Source organism: Manacus vitellinus, unplaced genomic scaffold (assembly GCF_001715985.3).
Source record: "Manacus vitellinus isolate BGI_N305 unplaced genomic scaffold, ASM171598v3 scaffold_21_pilon, whole genome shotgun sequence".
Taxonomy (NCBI): domain Eukaryota; kingdom Metazoa; phylum Chordata; class Aves; order Passeriformes; family Pipridae; genus Manacus; species Manacus vitellinus.
This window is the reverse complement of record NW_021939546.1, coordinates 7189379-7212759: the sequence shown is the minus strand read 5'-3', so window position 1 is coordinate 7212759 and position 23381 is coordinate 7189379. Positions and strand designations below refer to the sequence as shown.

The 23381-nt window shown below is 39.9% G+C and overlaps 1 protein-coding gene across 9 annotated transcripts in view; it reads right to left on the bottom strand.

Moving 5' to 3' along the window:
• DAB1 (DAB adaptor protein 1) overlaps positions 1–23381 on the bottom strand; it is a 433753-nt gene that overhangs the window by 162094 nt on the left and 248278 nt on the right. The window lies entirely within an intron of this gene.

Below are 23381 nucleotides of genomic sequence, written 5' to 3'. Positions count from 1 at the left end.
GAAAGCATCCAAATAGACATTTAGAGTTAGGTTATATCTAATCTTGAATGCACTATGTCCTGTTGGAGCAAAGAAAGACGTACACTGCCAGAGAAAGAACAAAACTGATGTCTCTTCTAGGAAGAACAAAGAATATTGTGCCCATGTTTACACTATAACCTCACTCTCATGGTAGTATTTGCTGGCAGGAATGGTATCCTCTTGGTAATTCCATCACTGACCACTTGCAGCCAGTATGAACACACTGTAAACTCCCTCTTACAAAACAACAGCATTTGGCAGCTCCTTCCCAAACCCTCTCTAGATGAAAAGCCCAATGAAGATCCTTTTCTTCGGCTCATTGCACAGGAGTTGTTACATGGCTTTTCTGTCCTTGTGTGATTTTCTCCTGCAATGTGTACTCAAGGTTAAAGTGCTGTCCTTTCTCCTTGGTGATATCTGTCACTGAACTATCAAAGTGTGCATGTTAGATCTTGCCAAGTGGATAGTCAAGCGATTCAAAGACCTTTAGTGCATGTTGTAACCTTAGTGCATTCCCTTTAAACATGTAAAAAAAAAAAAGGAAGGAAAAGCACCTCTTCTCTTTTCCATTTGAAAGGGGAGAGGCCATTAAGTGGCACTTTGGGTGCAGTAGCCCTCACATTTATTGCAATTATTATGGCACCTGGAGGCTTCAGCCGAGACCGCAATCCCTTTATGATGAGCAGTGTAAGACATAAAGCAAGAGAAAAGCCTTATCTCAAAAATGCATAAACTAAACACAGCTATAACAGCTAGTAAGAAAAAATCCTCATCCCTGTTTCCATCATAAGGAAAGGAGGCATAGGGCATAAGTGAGCTTTTCTCCAAAATCCTGGTGAATCTGTGGCAAAGTCGGGGGAAAGACTCAGGTCTCTGCCAACTGCTCAGCTGACACCTCCACTTCAGAACAACACATCTACGACACAGACCTCATCTTGCAGGTTCTGCAGCTCTTTCACATCATGCACAGCCTTTGAAGAGGCTTGTAGCCCAGTAAATCAACATTTTGCAGAGCTAATTTCATACATTGGCCTTTCTAGGATAACACAGTTTGTTGGTTTCTCTGTATTTGCCACAAAACAGAGAAAGAGAAGAAAACCACAAGCTTTGGACTGCACAGATATTACCTGTAGGAAGTGTCCAGGGCATGCATCTGGCATGACTTCCAACTCCTCTCTTCTACCCAGTATGCATATCCAGTTGGGAATGTCCATTTTACTATCAGTTAACCTGGTCTAGTATTTGAACACTCACTGTGATTTAAACATCACCACACAAAAGAGTATTAAAGCTCAAACATGACTTAGAGCATGGATTAACAACAATCATTTGGGAACTATCTCATTTTAGCTAAAAGGGAGTAGGATTAAATGCAATTAAGAGCTCCCAATGATGTAGTAAAGAGAACTAAAAAAATTAAGGCAAGTGGGCAAGAAGCAATCACCTTCTGTCTGGAAACAGTAAAATAATGACAGTCTGATTGTTCTTAGGGTCACCAAGGCCAAAATGTGCAAAATGACCTTCATTAAGTCATACTTTCTACTTCTGCTAGGGGACTGTTGCATCTGCTCCTTTCGATTTGGCTTGTTTGAGTAACAAAGCTCCCAGTGATCATCTAAACCTCATTTGAAGCACCTGTGAACAATTCATTATATTAATATAACAGCAGGGGAGGAGTACAGATACTAATAAATAGGTTGTTGAGTAGCTTTTGCTGCCAAGGTTGCTTTACACAGCAAGGAAATGTCCCCTCCACCCAAAAGCTGGGGAACTGCACTGAGACACTGGGATGTGTTGTACCACGACGTGTCAGAACACACATCTGGTGGTAGAGAAGCATGTAAATTAATTTTTCCTTTCAAAGCAGTTGATAAACGTGTGTTTAATACTTCTGAGAGACTCCAGCATGATTTGAAACAGTTTGTTCTCAGTTAGCATAGAACAAATGTTCTCCAGCTAAAGGTGGCTATGAAAGGCATTTGGTAACGATTTGTACCAGCTGGGCTTCTCATTACTTTGAATAGATTTGTGTAAATCAGCACATAAAAATAAGCAAGTGGTCAATGCCTTTAATTGCATTTGGATGTAGTGTAGTAATGGCAAATATCAGAACTTTTGTATTTGTCCTCACATTGTGCAGTTTTAGAAAACAGATTTCTCTTTTTTTTAATAGAAAGAGCAGCAAAAAGATTTTGCTGTTAACATCTATTTAGTCTGGTTTCACTTAGTCACATTTTGCAAATGTCAGTGAAAAGCAAAGGTCAACTGGGAAAAAAACAGTGTGTTATGGATCAGTACAATTACAGAATGCAGAGTAGCACAGGGTTATGGAATGAGCTTAGGAGGAAAACATATCTGCAGTGTGGGATAGACATGGGGCAAAATACTGCTCATGGACTAGAATACCTATCACCTTAAAGTAGTAGAAAAAATACAGTTTATGTTACTGTCTTTAAGATATTTTACCAAAGAAACAGAGGATAACATCACATTTTCAATTAATTGCCTTTTTTTTTTGATATTTGGGCAGTTTGGAAGTGTCTTGTGTTTGATCACCACTTGGCAGGTCAGAGCATCCTCACTGCACTCTTGCTAGAGTGATTTTTTTTTCCATTGAACAAAGGGGCGTGTAGGAAACTAGAAGCAAAGTCCCCATAGAAGATGTGGGCTGTATTCCTCTCTCCACAAAGGATTTGGGAAAATACAGTAAGGTCTAACTTTTAAAAGTGTTTAACATTTTCTAAATCAGTATGTGTTAAGTACCTAAAAACCTTTCTTTCTGTCTCTCTTACTATTCTGGGTATGGGAACTGCCTGGAGAAGCTGTGGATTCCCCATCCCTGGAAGTGTTCAACAACAGGTTGGACAGGGCTTGGAGCAACCTGGTCTAGTGGAAGGTGCAACTGCCTGTGGCAAGAGGGTTGGAACTGGATGATCTTTAATGTCCCTTCCAACCCAAACCATTGTGTGATTCTGTGATGATACTAAAGCACATTGAGAAACTTGAAAAGAATGTGTGCTTAATAGTTATAAAGTATTCTGCCCTTACAGACTTGATTGAGAATTTGTAACTATTATTATTCTGGAAAGCACATAAAATCCATACAGAAGTGTCTCCAGACAGTTGAACTGGAATAGACTTTGCCCCTTTTCATCCCTTTATATAAAGAAGCGAAAATTAGAAAAGGAAGGATACTACATATATCAACAGCCAGGAGGGAGAACATTTTAAACACAGAATTTAATACAATCAATAAATTTTATACCAATATAACAGAGTAAACAACATCAAATTGAAGAATGGACAAAACTGCTTTTATAAAAAAAAACCAAGCTAATTTTCATCACATTTCTGTAAAGGTTGCTCATTTGAAACCTTTGAGCCCAAAGGAATCACATGACAAAAACAGGTTGAGAGATTTTCAGTAATTGCATCTTTCACATCTATCTTCTGCATAGATAGCTATGAAATAAATACTGTGTGTGAGCAAGTATAAAAATGTACTTGAGGTACTTCTGTTAGATAGAATCTCATCCTCTTGAAATTGCCTTTCACATGAAAGATGCCCAATGACAACCAGCAGTTTAACTGGCTGGGGATATATATAGACAGTTACCCCTCAGCCTTAAACTGTTATCTGATTTGTCCCATAAAGCAAAATATATGAGGTACATGATACAGCATGGGGATAATGTACAATAAACATAACTTACACTGCAGGAAAATGAGTTCCTGTTGGATCATCTCACAACAGAGTCAACTGTGCAAGAATACGCCCAATCTGCCCAAACTGTGTTCTTGTTTATATTCCTTTATCCCATAAGCATAATTAAACTCAGTCTTTTTTTTTTGTAAGATAGTTCTGTGATAGCTTTTACATTACTTATTCTAGTGAAGCCTGCCAAAACTTTTTTCCCCCTTTTGAAAATGCAATGTACATTATTTGCTGCACTGTCAAGGAGGTACAATCAGACTGTTCTTTCTCAGCCTGTCCCTCACAATCTTTACAGAGCATGCAATCACCATGGCCTTTTGAGGTTTCTTCTCAGGTCAAGAAAAGCTATGGCTTATAAAGAGTGGAATGTATTTAAAGGGCTTTCAAAAATCATGAAGTTAAAAGCTACTGGATTTCTGTAATAGCTCCTAAATACATTTACATTTTAACAGGGATTATTAACTTATGTCTCCATTAGAAGATAAAAGGAAAAATATTTCTTTATAGGACAATTTACAATAGTTATTTATTTTTTCAATGAATGCAGACACTACGTCAAGTCTTATCCATATTCTGGAGTTATGTAATTTTGTACATATCAATCATCACTTTAGATGTTTTGTATCCATTTAAAGGTACAAATATTTAGAAAGAAAGTCTTCACATAGCTTGCATTCTCAAATAATGGCTATAAATTCAAAAGCAGAGGTTCTGGGGTGTCTTTCTTCACCTACACATGTGCTTGCATTGAGGAACTTTGAACATGTAACCCACATGCTCTGAAAAAGTATAGAAGTTGGGGCTTCAGGACCTAAAGGCCCACTCTGAGTTTGTCCCATTAGATTAGAATAAAAAAGGTCAGGAGGACCTGTGCCCTGAGGAACTGTTGTCTAAATAGTTGATAGTCTTTGGCTGGAAGGGAGCCTGGAACATGTATTTTCGTAGTAACAAGTGTATTATTCTAATTTGTGATTTCTAAATGAAGAAAAAGAGCATTATTAGGTAACAAGGTGAGAAGAAAAGGAGATGGGGTAGGGAAGTCTGGCAGAGAACAGCATAGTGAGGAAGGCACATGTGTGGGAAAGCTGAAATGGCGATACAGTGCTGGAGGGACAGAAGGAGTCAGAGCCAGGCTGTGACACAGGTCCCACACAGCTTCTGTGGGTAAGCAAGCAACACAGACCCTTCTAGTAGAGCTTTTGCACAGGAAGGTCTATGCATAACAAATTCATTATTGCTTTAAAAAGCAAGCATGTAAAAACCAGCTTTTGATACTGGCCACATCATGATTTTCACCTTTAATGGGCCTCTAAGGTCTATGGTTTGTTAGCATTATGCAAACCTTATTTTAAAGAATGCAAGTTGGAAGAATTTGGCCATAAATGGGTTTGTAGGAAGAGTAATTCCCCTAAGGTTTCCCAAACTTCCCCTTATTGTCACAAGTTCACTGCAAACACAGTCTGAAATTTCATCTATTCTCATTGACCATTTCCCTCTGGCTTTCTTGTGTTGTGTTTATTTTTATTATTCCTTAATTAGATTACAAACACTTTCCACAGAAACAGTAAAACACTGCCTCTGGTTCCTGGTAACAGTACATTTTAAATGTATATTAACTCAATGTTTTAATTTCAAGCTGAATGCAAATTAAATTAATCTTTCAACAGAAACAGTAAGTTGTCATTTTCCTCAGTGCTTGTCTCATGCAAAATTTGTTCACTGTTTAAAAAGCCATTTTTTAAACAAAATTGGTCACTGACTTCAGAACAAGCCTTGTTGCCTTGTGTTATTCCAGATCTGCACTTCATAGGAAGAAAGTCATCAAGACAGTTTTATCATTTTCCAGTCACTGCTCTTGCTACAAGCTTCATAAAGTCTTGCAAGCAGTTGGAAATAACACTGTACCTTTCTGGAGTACCACTGTCTGCTTCACTACTGGGTGGGATCACTACTGCCTTGCCATCAAGGTACTAAAAAACATATTTCTTGATTTCCTTGACTTAGTGAAAAAGCTTTAACCACAAAATTTCCTAATAAGGAGCCATAGGGTGACTAGTTTTGGCAATTAATGCCTCCTGCAGCAACTGCCAGCTTGATGCAGAAAACAGTGGAGTAGGGAGAGTGCAATAGCAAAAGCAATGATACCAATCTCTCAGTGACCCCCGTGTGCCCAGGGAGGATGACTGGGGAGGTGTCCCTGATCCCACGGGACTCTCTATTTCACAGGCCTGGAAAAGGGCAATCAGTATCAATTGCTCATTAACCTTCTCCACTGCTGGAAATCTATTGGCGTGCCTGGGAGTGAAAACATCTTTATGAGAGCAGAGCCAGGGAAATGGAGGTGCAGGGAGTGGTGCGAAGGTTCACACATCTTCATAACCAAGAAACTAAAGAAAATGAAAGGAAGGGTGGATATGACAGGATTTTAGTTTCCATTAGCATCACAAAAATAACATATTCAGCATAAAAATAACATATTTTCCACAGGACCTATTTACCTCTAAGACCAGAGTCTCTTTCTCCTCACAGTTAAATTATGGAGAAATTTCTCCCAGGATTTATCTTTTACTTTAAGCCATTAGTTGTTTGCTGTTTAGGACTGAACAGTTTTAGCCAGTACTGCCTGAGAAGGTTTGCTGTGACATCTGATACTCAGCGTTAGCTCTGTGGGGAGGGCACAGTTATTCTCAGAAGTTTTCTGTGTCTTGAGTCCTTAAAAATAATGTTAGCTGTGAAGCTTAAATCAGCACTGTCGGGGGCACCCAGTGTTCCTCCACACAGCAGCCCAAGGCTGCCAGAGGTATTACCATTGCTCTATTGAAGCTTGCTGTGAGGTGGAAATACTGCCCTGGAGTTCATGACTTTGTAGCTGTAAAAAAAAGATATAACTATCAGATCTTATTATACCACCTCATGCACAACTCGGTAGAAAGGGAAAATCCAATACAGGACTCTGTGGACCAAGAAATCCTAGAAAAGTTATTTGTGGAGGGGAAAAAAAAAAAAAGCAAAACCCAAACAGGTGGAAAGAGTAGGTTTAACTTTCCATCTGCACAGTACAGACATCCCCACTGAAAACTGAAGAGTTTACATTTTTATGATCCTTGTGTGACTGGCACACTAATGAGCCATGCCCTCCCTGCTAGTTTTTAATTGTGCCCATTAACCTCCACATTAAAAACATTGCATTTGTTTGAGACTGTGGAGAAATCAGTTTGCCTAAAACATTTTTTGCAAAGATTTCATAGATCCAGGATCAAAATTTTCTGATGAAAATATATGAAAGAGACTGAGATAAGAGAACCTCAGGTTAAATTCATGCCCTCCCTAATTCAAGTATTCCATCTCTCATTCTCCTACCCTTTAGCTCAATGAATATTTATTCTTACAAAGCAGAAGGCCTTTAAACAGAAGAGATCAAAAGCAATAGAACAAATCTGCAGCCTTGTGGCTGAGTCTCCCTCCACATGGGCTGCAGGAGGACAGATTAAAACCCTCCTCCCAGATATGTGCCCATCCAGCTTATCCATATCCTCATCACCACCTCACAGGCCTTCAGAGGGTTGGGAACGGACAAGAGCTTCTGACTCTTGGTCATTACACATGCTATTAATCAATTTTTGTGTTGTTATTAAAAACCATTTCCACTTTTAGAGGTGCATGTCTGCACTTGATGCTCACCTGCCCATGCTACCAGCCTACGTACGAATGTTTCAAATATTCACTCTCTTTCCCCGTAATGATGTTTCCCTTCAAAGGGTGCTCACTGTACACAGGATACAACACAAATATAATCTCAGGTTATTTTTATGTTTGTCCTAAGTGGTAACGTTGCCAGTAAAGTGATCATGGCAGGATTTCACCCATAATTACAGCCTGAGAATGAAGTTTGATGACTTGTAAAAAATATCAGGAGATTGATCTGCTACTGAAGAAATAAGACCTGATTCTAAGAACTATTAGAAATTAAACTAAGCATTCGCTTTCTAGGACACACTTGATTTAATTTTTACACAGACCTATGAGTGACACTATAAACACTGCATTTGTTAAAATATTAATACAAATATCTATACACAAGGAAGAAATAATTGGGTGGTGCCTTTACCTTCTGACAGAGGAAAAAGCTAATTTTAAAAAAATCTATTACTTCCCTCAGATGGGCCTTGTAGGTTAGTTACAAGGAACTCATAGGTCACATAAAAGTGCAATGATAAAAAATGCAGGTACTGTGAAACATTTATAAAGTGAAAGTATGAGGGAGTATGTAGTTTAGAATCTGAAATGACATTTTGGCATGGAACAGATCTCCCACAGGGCAGTTTTGAAACTCCCAGAAATTCTTAAAATGACATCTTTCAAAATGAGCAAACATCAAATGCACTGAAGTCATTACCTCAAAGTGCTTTACAGATAAGTCAGGCTGGGAATATGCTAAAAATAAGTTGCCCAGTTTTACAGCTGGCAGGAGCCTCGTGCCAGGAGCTGTGACTCCTGTGAGTCATGGCCACACCATCCTCATTCCAGCTTATATTAACTCGGGTTTGTTTTGACAGAGCAGGAGCACAATGGGGAAACGCATCCATAGCTGGATATACCACGCACAGGGACACACACCTGGGCAGGCACTGACATGAGCCAGCATGAGCCATCTCTGATGAGCTCTGACCCAAAGCAAGTGATAAGAGCGGCATCTCTGCCCTGTGACTGCCAGGACAGCACAGCTTGTTTTATGTGGTTACTGGCACAAAGAGCTCTCTCGAAAGGCTGAATTTATATTATTGAGCCTGTTTAGTTTGAAGAGGAAACAAGAGGGCATAAAATGAATGGTACAATGCTGGCATTTAGCCATTTATTTAATAAGTCTGTGGAATTCAGGAAAAAAAAAAACCCTGTTAAAAGGAAATTCCTTTTTTGTGCAATGCATAATTAACCCATGGACTCCTTTTCCTCAGTCCCTGCCAAACATTAAAGCATAGTAGGATAATATGGATTTGCTACTGTTCTTAGGATTGCTATGGTTCTTTTCTTTTTTCAAAATGAAAACCTGAGGTGCTAACAATAATCTGACAGGAGTCTGCCACTTACAGGTAGAGTACTTCACAGTCAGTTCCTCTAGCTGAATTGGAATTCCTAGCAAAACAGAATAAAAGAATAAATGTTCCAGTGCTTTCACCTACCATTGATCTCCCTTTAAATGCACTGATGCTTTTGCATTAATTTCCTTAACTACTACAGATACAAGCAGAATTCTGCCTTCTGCCCCCAAATGGGCTTATTGAAATTTATTGAAAACTTTATTGGGGTTATTGGGAAGTTTATTGAAAATAAGACCTCTCAACTCCAGCAGACTGCAGTAATGCTTTGCACAAAGCCCACTGTTATAAACTTGTAGAAACACTTCTGTCATTTTTGTCGTGACTACATGATTCTGAGAAAAGCTGAACTGTGTTGCTGCATCCATGTCAATCCCTTCTCCATCATCAGAGGTGCTATCCAGGCTCATCTGTTGGCACAGCTCCACAGTGATCACTCAGTTATTTCATTTGGATCTGCTATAGGAATTTGGGTTGGTTTAAACAGGTGTAAGTAGTAGTAGAGGATTTTTTTGCTCCTACGTGCACTTCCATAAATCCAGGTTAGTAAACAACCCTGCATTCATTCCCGTGCTCTTTGGTCTCCACACAGCAACTAGGAAAGGAAAACAAAACCTCACACAAAACACTGAAATAGTCTCTTGTCCACAGAGGAGCCAAAATCCAGAAGGGAAATACAGGTTGAGGCCAGACCCAGAACTGCACTTCTCACACTGCATCAGAACTGAGACTCTGGGAATGTCATTCCCACACAATTTCAGTTCAGCCCACCTGACACAGATTTTCATTTCATGCATGCAGGCTGGTTATATAGGGAGAGGCCACAAGAGCTGTTCATGCACCAAGCATGAACAGGAGTATTTCACCTGCCTGGCCACTGTGCAATCCCACACTGCATTTCCTGCAACCATCCAAGCCCATCTCTGAAGAAAGAGATTGCTCATTTCCTTACAGACTGTTCCAGACACTCTGCATTAGGGAATACAAGCTTTCCACAAGTGTTTGTTAACCTTCACAGAAGAGAACACATTATTCCATTTTGTAAACAAGAAGCCAATGAAAAGGTTGATTTAGGTATTCAAAATCAATGACTAGCTCTTAAGTGTGTAATCCAAAGCACAAAGGTCTGGAGTCTACAAAGAAAAGGTCATAAATGTTTTAGGGGACTTCTTACTACAAAAGCAAACAAACAATTTTCCTCCCTTCACCTCATTTTCAAAAGCCATACTGTGTTGCAGGAAAATTTTTCCCACTCCCCAAAGTCAGCTGGAGGCAGACACTCACCACAGCACGTAAAAGACAGGATATATAAAGACCTTGCTTTCAATTGCTCATATTGTTGGAGATATAGAGGAAAAATCAACCTTTTGCACAACAGCAGGACCAGGGCACACACTTCCAGTGAGTGAATGTTTTCTTTGCAATTAAATAATCCAGCTTTATACTAGTAAGGAAACTTAACAGAAAGAAAGAGAATTGGTGCCCATGCAATAACTTAATTCAGAGGGACTAAATTCACTAACCAGAGCAAATGATGACTTTATTAAGTGCTATCCCAGATATTTGTGTGGGTTTAGTACACCCTGATGTGTAATTTTTCAGCTGGACAAATCGTGGCATAGCTCCACAGGAGTCAATGAAGCTGTAACAGTCCAGCTAAGGATGATGTAGGGAGCTGTATACATATTTTCCTTTCTTTCTTGCTTTCATCACTTAATCATTAATTCTGGTTTCAGAACTTGGGGCCTTGAACAGGGACTGCAAAAAAAGATAGCAACAGCAGCCCCTTTATCAAGCTGACAGCTTATCAACCTGTCCCTCTACTAATTATATGATTCTGCCTTCAGCAAATAGTAAAAATGAGACTTTTTTCATCTTCTCTATGTTCTTAACCACTGATGGAAAATATTTGTTATACGCTTCATATTACAAATAAGGTCCCAGTCCATTGCTGATCTTGGGTAGCTCCACAGGATTTACTGTGGTGTAAGACAGAGCAGAAGTGATTTCACAACTGAAATCCTGCTGTCTCTGTAACACAAGATGCAGATGAAAGGCTTTGAGCTATTTCAGCTTAGACTGTGCTACACACAAATCACCCATAACTAGGTTGACTTAACTTTGCTCTAAATTCAATGATGTTAATGAATTTTTACATCTTCTCTGCTATTAGTGACTTGCATGTAATAATCCCAACATTATCACAAATTCCTATGATACTACAATATTAATGGAAATATAAAACTAAACTACTAAAACTTAAAACCGATTAATAAAATATCCCGTCAAACAGATTCATTTCACTTCCTAAAGCAAAGAACTTCACTTGATCTCAGAGCATTAGCTATTTGAAATGCTAAAACATTTTTCTTTCAGTTGTAAAAAATTTTTCCGCAGGCAAGAAGTTGTTTGTCACTATTCACACGGCAGCCTTTCCACAAAAACAAGAATCCTGTTCTGTTTCTCTGCTTAAGCACAGGAGTGTCTAACAAGAAGAGTTAGGGATTATTTCAGTAAGTTAATTGGGTTTCAGAAATGGTTTGGAAAGAAATGGTCTCTCAGGTTTTGTCCTCTGTTTGGGGAAATATGACTTGCCAGTCAAAATTAGGATCTCTGTTAGTAAGGGCGGTACAAGCAAACCTTCACTCCCATCTGCTCAGATAGTCTGGAGACAAGAGTAAAAAAGGCAAATTGAGAAGAGTTCCACAGTAAAGCCCCAGATGTGAAATTTCTCGAATTTGAATATCTGAGTTCAATCTAAATTTGTGCAGACCTTATCAAAGGTGACTTGTCATGGAGACTCAAATCTCAGTTTAACAGAAAAGGCAATTTGAAGCAGTAAAGAACCCAGCACATCCTCATGACTGCCAGAAAAAAAACCCACAAACATACTTTTCCTGCTTCTTCTCTGGTTTCAAACAAGTTGAGCACTCTGTACCCTCCCTGGGGACACCAACATGAAGAGAATTCCCACGAGACAGGGAAATGTGATCCCAATACAGGTTCATTCATGCTGGATGCCAGTGGGGACCAGCACGGCCCTCTTTATGCATCCAGCTGTGTTGCAAACCGTGGAGGAGCGTGTAGAGCTGCGGGAATTAGCGTGGCAGTGACAGACATCTCCTCTCATCTTTCAGTCAGGAGAAGTGTGATTCACAAACAAGACAGCAGAAGAGAGAGCTTGGGGCATAGATGCTGCCAGTGCACCCCATGAACTTCATTCCTTGGATTCATCCCACTGAAATCGTGGTTCTGTGCTTATGTAAATACCCGGAAAGTAGCAATCCTCATTTGTGCAAGGGGAGCAAATTGATACAGCTCACAGCTTCACCACAGCACTGCCACCCCTGGAACAGATGGGTCCTTCCAGGAGATGCACTCAGGCTACCCAGACTCGAATAAATCACTGGACCAAAGCCTCCAGCTTTCAAACCTCAGCACAAGGAGCAGAGACACACCCTGTCCTCAGTCACCTGCCACCCTGCAAATCTAGATGAGCAGGTTTGATTTGTCTCAAGGACACTACAGGCTCATGGTACCACTCACAGGAGGGGGACCCACCTGTTTATCTTTGGCCAGTGAGATGCAATTTGCTCTCCTGGGCTTTAAAGCAAGGAAGAGAAAGAATCACTCACACGTTCATAAAGCACAGTTTGCATTTAAAGATATCCAACATAAAACTACCCACAGGGATTTCTCTGCTTTCACCAGAGGCTTCTTTGTTTTATAAGCTCCATTATTATGGCGCTACTAAAAGGTTTAATGATTTAAATAGCACTCGATTTAAGCCAGATGCCTTCACTCTCCAAGTATCAGACTTATAGGCTACTAACACAAACATGAGAAATCTTCTTTGAAATCTTCTAAGGCTGATAGTACTCAATTTAGTATTTTTATTGTAGCCAGAAATTCCTTTGGAAACATTCAGACTTTCACAATATTAAAAAATAACCCACTTAGTAAGTTCTAAATAATATTTATTTTAGCTAACAGCAGTATTTTAAAAATCCTTGGCTCTATAAGCCTATTAACTTCTAATACTACCAAGTTGAGCTACAGAAAAAAAAGCCTGCTCTTGCTGCCTATTGACACTGGATGTCATCTAAATGGCTAAACTGCAATACTGTTCCTAGGATTAATGCTGCACGAGAGAAAGATGTTTAAGAAGGGACTTGGAGAAGGAGCCACACTCACAGCCCAGGCAGCACAGAGCTGGGCCTTATGGGCAAACACCTCCTCTAATTTCATTGTATTTATAGGTCAGCTAGTTTTATTCTGAAGCACAAGAGATTTACTAGGAAAATTCATTACTGCCACTTGCTCTGATTTTCTTTCTCAATATAATTAAGCTTTGCTAATTGTCTATCATGATTAAAATCATGCCAATAACAACCTTGTTTCCCCATTTGGCTGCGCTCCAGGCTCTTCAGAGCTCTTGTTTAAGGGCAGCTCTTCCTGTAGCAGTTATGAAAGGTCTTTTACCAAACACGTGAGGTGAGCCCTTGGCCTGTTTGCCAATAAATTCATAGGAGTCAGGATTCTACCCATGGATTTGTCAAGGGAAAAAACATAGTCTAAAAGGACAGATGTGACCAACAACTGTATGTTAAGAAAAAAAGTGAAATCCACGGAAGAGTCAGGATTCGTTCGTGCAGGTCAGAAAAATTATCTCAAACTAGAGACAGAGATATGGAGGTGTTGAAATGAATGATTACTTCAGGGCTGTACTATCCTCCCAGCAGTACAAAAGCCAATGTAAGGCCTGGAAATTCAGCCAGAACACAGAAAGGAGAGAAAAGGGGAGAGAAAAGGGGTTGGGCTGGGGAGGGGAAGGAAAAACAGGAAGAAAGAAAGAATCAGTGCTATTGTTCTAGCACAAACTGCAATTTCTTAACCTAATCCCCTCAGTGGGAGGCAAACCAGGGGTGCAGAGGGTAGGACCATGAGCTGAAGGCAGCTTTGCTTTGCACTGGGGCCTACTCAGTGACATGAGAGGACTCAGATAGGGCCCTGGCAGAAGGGACAGGATACAGACAGGAGGCCAAACCCATCCCTGTCTTCTTTCTAGCTTCCTTTTACTGCCTACCCCTTAGGAACTTCCCTTGATAAACACTCAGAGCTTGGCTTTTAGCAACGTTCATCAGCAAATTTCTGACAAAACAGATTTTTGAGGAAAAATATTGATTCATTGTCACTAAGATGTTTTAACCTCCAATACCCTTGTTTCTCAATAACCCATTTAATGGTTTGCCCAGGAATCAGGATTCCCACTGTCCACTGTCATGGGCAGTCCACCTGGCACATACTTCTCTCTGCACCAGGGACAGTGATGCAGAGGTACTTAGCTCATGACCACAGACCTGAGGTTTTGGGGCTCTGTGCCCCCCAGTAAGGGACACAGAGGTAGAATAACAGTGCAGTGTTTTAATCTGTTTAAATGTTTTCGAAACGCTACCTCTATGTAGAAATCCAAGCAAGTTACAAATGAGTGCTTATGTCTACGTATCACTCGGGTGTCCCAGGGTCTCAATTCCAGAAGTAAAATAACCAGATCACTCTGTGTCTCACCTTTTGGCAGTATAATACATGTACCTGAACTTTTGTAGCTCATTCAGAGCTAACTCTGTGCATTCCTGCTATGTAACATACTCTTTCCCCTTAGGAAATGAATAAAAGCACTGCCTTTCTCTCCACTTCTGACTAATTTACACTGTAACCTCTTCGGGCCAGGACCTATTTCTTGTTACGTGTTCCTACAGTGCCTAACACAAAGGCAACCTAATCTCAGACCCTTTTCTAATGCAAATATAATAGAGAGCTGGGCTGTTTTTACAGAAAGGGTAATTTTGGTTCCCCCTCAGTAATGGACTTTTTCTCTGGGAACAGATAATTGGGCTGTTTTGTCATTATTCTTTTTAAGTGAGGTTAAGGTCCTATTGGTGATAAAGTGAAGTATGTATTGTGGGCTAATCAGCAGCCCATATCAAAATGTGCCAGGGCAGAGCTCACCCTGCATTTACTGCACTGGGTTGTACTAACACAATTAAAGGAAGAATTTGGCTATGTACACATGTAGATTATTATCATGTAGATCATTATATTCGTGTGTCTTCTTTTACTGGAGATCATGCAGAGAAGGGTTTGAAGACTAGAACATAACAATTATGGGTCTAGACAGAGACCTGCCTAAAGGCATGAGCTACAGTTAGAGCAGTTTAAGTTACTGCCTCCTCCAGAGGAAGCAATCAAAGAGGCAGTGGTACTTATGTTCCTCGTCTACCACAAAACCAGACTTCAGCCCAATGGCAGGGTAAGCTGAGCTGCAGCACTCGGCTTTGCAGAGGACTGGAAGGACACACACAATCAGTCAGTGTACCTCAGCTGGGGGCAGGAGCTTTTGAAGCAGTGGAAGTGAACTGCTGGCAGTTGGTTCTGTCCTCTCGCTCCAGAGTCAACAGGGTCAGCAAAGATGCAACCCAGTAAATACAGATTTGATTCTTCATCCTTACATGCCCCTAGTTATCAAGTGGCTGTTTCTCCTCACACAGGGAAACATGTTTTTCATGGTGCCAGGGTACAAAACTGAAAAAAAAAAAATTCTTCAGCACTTCTTCCTCAACTTAGTTTTCAAATACATTTCAAATACAGCAACATTTTGGTGTTATTGGTTTTGGTCCGAGAGAGAGAAAAGGACTGCCAAACTTTCATCTTTTCTGAGCATCAAGAACAGCTTATCAGAAAATAACATCAGTGGCAGACACTTAAAATACCTTTATTCCAAGGTTTCTCCCTTGCTTTCCCATGGATGGTAGATTTAAAATGCAACTAGATAGTCCAAACCAATAGTGGGCTGTTCTGGAAAGTCTTTTAAAACATCCATCTTTTTTACAGTGAACCTGATTTGCTTCCAAGTGCAAGACAGAGTTTTGAAACAAATCACAAAGCCGTATATGAAATACACTTTGGATCTATACAGAAACTTTCTTCCCCTGCAACAGTCACATAACCATGACTTAAATCAAGCAGGCACTTCCCTCTAACATGCAGAAAGAAAATTCCTTAGCTCCAGGATTTACACCTTTAGTAAGATGAATCCTATTTCTGACAACCTCCTAGAGACATTGCAAAGAAAACCTGCTCATTCCAGCTGTTACCTGAGTCTCAGAATTCCTGTTACACTTACATTTTAATCCTCTAATTACATGACTTGTAAGCCACTGAATTCTCTGTTCATGAGAAATTGTCCAGGATATCTTGCAGAAAGAAAACAGTGTACATTTCTGCAGTGCTTAATTCTCACATAATGAGGAAATATTGGACCAAAGCTACACAGTCCAATCTGAGTAAGAAAATAAAAAGCATACACTCAGTCCTTTAAATGCCAAGGAAAAATCATCCAATATATTTGAAATTTCAATGCTTTTTATTCCCTGACACCTTAGGCATTAATAGCTTTTTAACAGGACACAGTCTGTAATTTTCTTAAGGCAATTTTCCATGTTTTTTCACCTTCAGAAAGAATGTGCTGGGTTAATCTTTCCCTACTGACATCATAAAGATGATTTCTCCAGTTAAAAAGGTCTTCAAAACAAAAGGAATAAAAACAAAAGAGTTCATTTACAGTTTCTTTGCTGAGCAGACAAATCATACTGGAGGATCATTCAATGACAGCCAGTGGGACAATTGTCCATTCAAACGATTATCATATTGCAATGTGCATCCCCGCAGTCCCTGCATAAATCCTTACATTATAGCCCAGACTCTGCTGTGTAAAGACTTTAACCACCTCTCATTTGTGACTCAGGAGACCTGGGTTATGCTCCTGGATTTGCCATTGCCCTCTGGTATGTTGCCTTGCAAAAATGTCTGCCTGTCTCTCTCTGTTTTTCCACCTCTACAATGGGAATCGGGGTATCCTTATAAAACATTCTCCTGCGGAGGGATCAATGGAATTGTTAAGTTTCACCCTTTGAAATGGGTCTCTTGGAAAGCACAGAATTTCAGTCTTCATTTAAAGCATAACAGCCAGTGTGTTTATGGTGTTTTTAAAGGCACTTTCACATCAAGCTCTGAGGATGCGTAAATGAAAATACCTCTGAAACAAATTTTGTTTGTTTTTCATCCATTGTCTGTACACATTGACAAGCAGTTCATCTTCTCTTCAAGGGAAAAAAAAAGTTAGCACTTAAGCACTTATTTCTGCTGAAAAACCATTCTTATAAATAAAAGAGAGACAAAGTGCTCTGTACGGACACTTTAAGCTGACAGAGAAAATGCTCCTACCACAACAAACTGGAGCATGCTCCAGGAGGACAGCACTACTCTTGATTTTCATCTTTGAAAGAAAATGAAGAAGAATGAATAGCTATGCCTCACTTACTCTTGAAGCAAATCAAAAGGAATATTCTGGTATCTATTTTTTATCCTCCTGTTCTGGTTAATGAAAACAAAAGACCTAAATATTTGATTACTTCCCTTCTGTGTCAAAAATAATAGTTCATGTCCCTTCTAGTTTGACAGAATGGAGACTTGTTAGATCTCGGTTCTTTCATCTGAAACACTACCACACGGATTTGCACCAGTCTAACCTATTAAAATAAAGTTGAGCTCTGAAATGCTGGGGTTTTTTTCCCTTTTGGAACTGCACTGCAAGCAATGATTAGATTGCATTTGCCAATAAATCTATAGGGATAAGTGAACCAAAATAGCTACTCCCTCTCAAACCTATGAGTTAACAGGCTTCCTTTGTTAATGATGTTGCCATTTCATGCTTTGCCTTAAACCTTACTCTGCTTGTCCTGTGCCCTTCAGAACAAAAATGACCCATGTTGAAGGCTGTGCAAAATGCATTCAGGACACCCATGTTTTTGAATTTATATTTTAGTAATTTAAGCAGCATTCGTGATTTTAACTAGAAAGAATTTCAAACAGGCAGGATCTTTCAAAAATCTGTGGTTCGAGTGGAAACATGTCACAGCAAAAAACCACTATGTTGGTACAGAAAAAAATTAAAGTGATCAGAAAATGATTTGAACTAATAAGGACAAAAAATGGTGAGTGAGGATAATTTTAAGACATATGTATGTTGGGATAAGTAATTATATTTCAGAAAATTGCATGTAGCACACAATTACAAAGAGTCATGGAAGTCATGGGAAGAGTGACCTTATTCCACCGAGGTCATTCAAATTATTCTAATAGCAACTTCCTGCTTGTCAGTATTAGCCATAAATATGGGTGGTTTGACTTGTTAGTGGTAGGGTTCTCCCCTGATGTACTGAATAGTATATTTTATTACAACACAGATTCCATTTCATTCCCACAATTTTCCCTCCAACTGCATTTCCAGTTCAGGTGTTGACTCAAAGAACCCAGTTTCTGCACCCAGCTGTACCCCAGTTCTGTCACTGCCCCACTTTGCCCCCTCATTTCTCCATCTACATGGACTTGTTTTACACAGTTCTTGAAAATTAATGCTTAGTATGATACATGATTTTAAGTAGAACTTTTATTTCCACTAATTATGGTGCAGCAGTATTTTTCTGGCTGATGTTTTAAGTAACCTGAAGAGAAAAAGAGAGATAGAGAAGGAGATAAAAGAGCAGTTTAAATGACTCCATCCTTTTAGCAGAGTTGTGCTGGTCTGAAGCTGAATAGATCATTCGGAATGTTCTTTCCAAATGGTTGTGTAACCAAAAAAAAAAGGGAAGTAAATCAGGGCATGATTAGTTTCTGCAGCAAGAACTAGGTAAGAGAACAAATCAAATTTAACACTAGGAAAGCAATAATGGAAGATGTCTGTCTCACCGACAGTTCCCTTGAGATAAACAATCTGACAGTGCTGAGCTGAACCAAGTCAGACTTCTCACAGGAACTGCAAAAGCTACTTGTCCATGCTGAGAATTTTGTAGAGCAAAATATCAGCTGTAGCCTGTCCCTTGTCAGCATTATAGATTTCTATGTTTAGCAAAGATAAGCAATTTAACAACATGTAATAGTCCAGAAACTTATTGGTCTCCCTCTGAGATACTCAATTAACATTTTCACAACTCCAAGAAGTTAAAAGGAGGCAAAAACTCTCAAGTACCTTTGAGATGATTAACGCTATATAAAGATCACAGTATTTTTTTTCTTACTATTTTCCCCTTCTAACCTCATCATGTAACAGTCTCGCTAATATTTCCAGGCTCCCTCTCTGATCATCACTTCATTACACATTTCCTACCACACTGCAAAAAAGTAGTCACAGGGTGCATGGAGCACTGAATGCAGACAGACTGCTGATGTAAAAAAAAACAAATATGGAAACCACAAAAGCTTTTGTTCCATATGATGAAAGCCAACATCAGTATGGATTACACCCCTTAAGGAGAAGCCAGCTAATAAAGCACTCACAAATCTTAATTCCCCCATTTTGCTATCAGAATTCATCAGTTTTAGAAGAGTAACATGGCCCTGCCTCAGGCACTACCACATACTCAAGACAACCCAGACAGACATTATATTGTTCAACAGATTATCAGCTGCTGATGTGAAATCAGAATGAACTATGGAGCAAAGCGACCAAGGAAGCTCATCTTAGCAAACCAAATTTGCTTGAATGACTGTTACATGAACTCTTCATATTTCCCACTCCTGTGGCACCAGCATGTCTCAGTCTCTCTAGTTCAGGCCCACAAGCCAAGCTCAGTGTACCAACCCACAAATTCATAGTTTGTGAGCTCCTAAACTTGGGGGAAAATTGAGAAATTATGAGATTTCCACCATGTTCACACAAGTGACATATCCCTAACAAAGAGTTTAAGAGGGAGAGGCAGCCCTGTGCTGTGAGCTACAACTTCAGCCCTCCACCTCACCTTACCACCCATCAGGATGGCATTAAATCCCTGACTTCTACCAGCCAGGGAAAATGAGAAATTTATTAGGCTTTATAATCATGCATAACAATCTGCTGTACATCACAACTTAAACTGGAAAATATGCCTGACAGTAGAATTTCACCCTTGTTAGATAAAATGAGGAAAGGTGATTGTGTGTGATCCTTGCCCCATGACTCCACTGGGAGAGGGAGAGGAGACAACTGGCAACAGCATTTCTTATTAATTACACATTATCTCTTTGAATAGACAGGGGTATAGAGACCTGTTTTCTTCTCACTCCCTTTGCTGGTGCAATGTAAAGAAACACTTTTATTAATTGGACAGCAATCCTTTGAGCTATAAGGTACTTAAACTCCTAAACCCTACAGATGAATCCAGAGCTAAAAATGCGGAATTTCACTTTCCAATACAGATCAAGGTAAATCGATAGTGAATTTTAACATAACTGAAATTATTAAGGCAAAAAAGCACTCAACACAACGAGCAATGAGACACATGTGCCTCGTGTCTGAGCTCTCTCCTGCACAAGAGACTTGGCCCCCATGTGACATGCCTTGCCTTGACTCCCCTGCCCACATTATTCCTATTAAAAATGGATAAACAAGGAGAGGTGACTGTATTTTTTCAAAACCAGCTAAAGAAAATGTCTCTCTGTGTTCCTTGGTGGCCTGTGGGAGAATAAATAGGTGTTCAAGCTAGACAGCCAGAGGCAGCTCCTCAGCAAGAGGCCTCAGTGGCCAAAGCACTCAGGGTGTCAGAAACCCAAATTCTACCTAAAGGACCATCCCCATCTTGTGCAAGAGATCCTGCCTACCACAAATTCCAGATAAACTGAACACAAACATCCTCTGCTCCATTTTCCCACCCTGACACATTTCTGATTACTTCAGGAGGCACTCAGCAGTTTCCAGGCAAGCCAGGTCCCTAAGAAGTCTCCTCTCCTGCTCACAGTCCAGCTCAAGAGCCAGCTCTCCTTGCAAGGAGCCTGTAAGCTGGCAGGAGAGCAGCTCACACTGCATTGGAATGTTTATATTTATACTTCTGTTTTGCAGAGAGGGTTTTGAGTATTTCAAGTCCACGTCTATAAAGTTTTTCTCCAACAACTGTAAGCACTAGAAACTTAAAAGCAGAGCAAGGTGAGAGAGCAAGACCTGATGCCCTGAGAAAAAGACAAGACACCTGAGAGCTGACAAAACTCATTTAAACATTGACATGATGCTGTTGCACTGAACATGTCCAGAAGTGACTGGGTTTCTTTAAGTACTTACACTGCACTATCACAGGATTTCAGAAACTAGAGATTAGTGCTTTAAAACCTCACCCAACCTAAAGCAAAAGGGATGGGTGCCAAGGAATAGCCACTAATCGTTTGTCAGGGATCTGATTTGCTTTACTCCTGCACTACTCTGGCTTTGCTTCACGGGTAGTGCCAGAGTAAGGTCCCTTCAGACTACCAGCACGGGTCAGTCATGGTGCTCTGCATATAAATTGGCTGCACTCATTTGTAATGTTTTTCTTCCTCTGTTGCACTGCTTCTTGATTAATTAGTGCCATTAAAGCACCTACACAGAGTACACATGACAACTTGCCTTGCATAACAGTGGGAAGAGAGAGCAGGTCCTTCTGAATTCAGGGAAAAGTCTCTGAAGTGTAAATAGATAAAGATAATCAAATTCAGACGAGATTAAAATGAACAGACTATCAACCAAGTGACACTATTAATAAATGTCCACAACAAGTAGGGACAGAAAGGACTCTGAAAAGACCAAATGTAATTTAATTAAACAAATGAGAACACACAAAAGAAACCATAGCGGATAACTGCACGAAAAGACAAATAAAGATTTCTGCAATAATTGATGTTATATTATTCACTGTATAAAATGAACTGTACCGGTCTTCCTCTCCCTTTACATAGCTAGATGTAGGTGGAAAACCTTGAGATTTTACCTGTAACCTTGTACACTACAGATATTTGTCCTTCACATAAATAAATGTTTTGTTCTCAGTAGGCCATGTGAGTGCAGAATATGCTTATGTACTTACAGCAATCTTGTGATGCAAGGGAATACTATTATTCTGATTTTATGGATAGAGTTTTACAACCTCATTAGTCTTGAGGCAACAAAGCTTTCTTGGTAGGGTTTGGCTTGATATTACAGAGCGTGAAAAATCACATCCCATAATTTACATGACTAAAATAGGCAAAGTTTCTGATGTAAATGCAATAAGGTTGACAAGACCCTGCCCATCAGCTGTGCTTATGTTTATTTGAGTAGCTACACTGGCAGAATTCCTCCTTCACTGTTTCTCCACTGGAATTCAGCCCACCAGGCTGATTGGGGGGAATTTTGTAACAGAACTGAGCCTCGATCCACAGAGCAATGAAGGGACTTGCCAAGGGATGTGGATTCCTGTACTACAGCAGGGAACCTGCATGAGAAGAGCCCATCCTGGCATGTAGGAGAGGAGCAGGCACAGCAGAGGAAAAGGGCTGAGCAGGGCCTCCACTGAGCCCAAAGGCCAAAGGGACCTGAACAAGGGTGGGAGCACAGCCAGGCTATGGAAGAAGGAATATGGTTGCATTGGCTGGGCATGAAAGGACAGAGGAACGAAGGCTCGCTGCTTGAAACCTGTTTCTTCAAAAGATGAAAGGGAAATCTCGTGTTTCCACATAAACAGTTGAAGAAAAAATACTCTGTGTTACCCTTAACAACCAACAGCATGTGCTGAACTTCCCCTGTGATGCCTGTCCTGCTGCTGGTTAAAGTAATGCTCAGAAACCTCTATTTCTAGCAAGGTAACTCCCCATTCTCACTCACTACACTTAAACAACAATGCAAACTGCTGTAGAAAGAAGGTGTGTCAGAACTCACCATCTATTTGGGGAACCCTCTTATTGATGGTACAGCTCTGCCTATGCAGGTGAATTAATCTTGACTCCTCGAGGGAAAAACAAGGCCATAAAGAAAAGAAACTGAAATGAACCACAACCTTTTAAAAAGCACAGACATGTCAATACTGAAGCTTCTTCCAATATAAAAATTCTGCCTTAAAAAGTCACAGTCCAGAACAGCTGTATAACAGAGGTTATTTTCTCTATTGAGTTTGTAAGAATTCTTTTAAAAAACAATGCACTACATGGTTTGCCATTGAATTCTACCATCACAGCACTGTCTAATGTGGCAGTTCCCTAATTGTCACTGTTTCCTATACCACTTCACTGATCAATTTATTTGATTTTACTGTGTTTCAATCACTCCACAGAGGAATCACAGAGTGGTGGGTGTTTCTAATGAGATCCTGTGAGGACCCTGAGTAATTGACCCTCAGCTATACAACATTTTTATCAACAAGCTGGAAGAAAATAAGAAAACATTATTTGATAAAAATGTCAAATGACTGACAAAGATTAGGAGAATAGTAAATAATGAAGTGGAGAGGGTATTGATTCAAAGCAAGCTGATAAGATCAACACAAGCAAACATTATGTGCTCCACAGTACAGCTACTGAATGAGTCCTAAATCCTAATTAGGAAATAGGATAAACTGAAGTCCTAGGAACAAAGAACTTACAGCACTTTTAAAGGTCGGAAAAGTCTATTTTGGATAGAAAAGGCCTAAAATGGAGAAAAAAACTTGGAAATCAAGACCAGACATTGCTGTTGC